Below are 1,519 nucleotides of genomic sequence, written 5' to 3'. Positions count from 1 at the left end.
CCATGCACACCAACCCGCCAGCGCCCAAGCACAGCCTGTGCGCGGCCCAGACCCACTAGGAGGTCAAAAATGATACCGACCCACCACACCAGCCCTTTTAATGATCTGAACTGCTGGAATTTTAGCTTCCCTCCTAAAAATATTTTTGAGGAAAATATTTAGAGGGAACATTTTTGGAGGAAACTCTTTTGGAGGAAAATTGGCTATAAATAAGCCCTTGTAAATTGTGTAAATCATTCATTCAATACATTTTCAGCTTTTCTTTTTCCAGCACTCTCCTCTCTTTTCTTCCTTTCCCTTTTCTGCAAGTGTGCTTGCTGGCTTGAGGCCTACTGTGTGCGTGTGCATGTGCGTGTGTCGACTGACCGGAAAGTAGTGTGCTGCGTGTGGGTGTGCTGCGTGCTTACTGGGCGGGTGCTGAGCACCAAGGCTGACTTGAGTTCCAGTACCGAGATAAAGGAACGAATCCAAGGTCACACGGTGGGTGGTCTGAAGAACCGTCCCGTGACAATAGAGTGGGGTTGGTTGTTGGGGAAATGTCAGACTTTCTGCTAACAGAATGTGCAGTCTGGTTAACCGAAGCAAAGTTTGAGTAGCAATGCACATTTGTAAACATTAGGTATCAAATCAAACTTTTGATTATAGTTTGAACACCAAATGTATGATTAACCCATTCAAGAAAAGTAGCCAAGGAAGGCAAATCCAATTATGTGGTTTGCCAAAATTATCGGAGTCACACAAAATAGTGTTGAGACTTATCACTAAATAATGTCAAACTAACCAATTGGAGGAAGCAAGTTGGATGTTTGTTCCCAGATTGCAGTTTCTTCATCTCCAAGGCACAAAAGTAAATTATTTGCTATATTTTGCCTGCAAAAGTAATAGGAAGAAGATCAACAAAGAGACTAAATAGTGACAACTCAAGAAATCACAAAATCATAGCATCTAAACTAACCTCATACCAGGTAGAATGACAAACTATGTGCTGCATCTGTCAATATGTGAATTAGTTCTGATATAAAATCAAACACATTCCTTCTCTGGATAGCATTTCCAGAAGCAAGGCATTTAAGAACTTCTTCAAGACAGTGACCATCAGCAGTTCTGGTGGACCATTAATCTAAGTCAGGTTTAAACCCCAAACATAGGCCATGAAAATTTATTCATGAGTCAAAAACTAATGAAGGAAAAATTAAAGAGGTTACATGGAACACTATTCTGCTACAAGCATAACAGCGGCTCTAGCTGCACCATCTCTCTTGTCAAGAAGGTGAAGCAGCAATGGTACCACAGCATCCATCTGCTTGGTGTCAGTTACACTGCTTCTAGACGAATGGTTTGGCTTAAAAATGACAGCCTTGAATATACTCAGAGCTCCATCTATTACGTCGCCATCATTGCAGTGAAGCTTGCCAAAATGCACCAAGAACAAAAAAACAGTGTGAGTATGTCAATAATAAGACACAATGCCCAAACAATAACCTAGATTTTGTGTGTTACAAAGAATGATAACAACATT

General features: G+C 40.9%; 1 pseudogene across 1 annotated transcript in view; it reads right to left on the bottom strand.

The window, feature by feature from the left end:
• The window catches only part of LOC149527240 (uncharacterized), an 11,417-nt pseudogene extending 9,973 nt beyond the window's left edge, over positions 1-1,444 (bottom strand). The window contains exons 1-3 of the transcript XR_016351121.1: positions 1,206-1,444; positions 963-1,104; positions 782-870 (exon numbers count right to left, since the gene is read on the bottom strand). The product of XR_016351121.1 is annotated as an uncharacterized LOC149527240 (transcript). The remainder of the gene's footprint in view (positions 1-781; positions 871-962; positions 1,105-1,205) is intronic.
• Positions 1,445-1,519: the final 75 nt, after the last annotated feature.

The sequence above is a fragment of the Theobroma umbraticum genome, unplaced genomic scaffold, assembly GCF_002168275.2.
Source record: "Theobroma umbraticum cultivar Fairchild unplaced genomic scaffold, ASM216827v3 scaffold_147.0, whole genome shotgun sequence".
In the NCBI taxonomy this organism is placed as follows: domain Eukaryota; kingdom Viridiplantae; phylum Streptophyta; class Magnoliopsida; order Malvales; family Malvaceae; genus Theobroma; species Theobroma umbraticum.
This window is presented reverse-complemented; position numbering and strand designations above follow the sequence as displayed.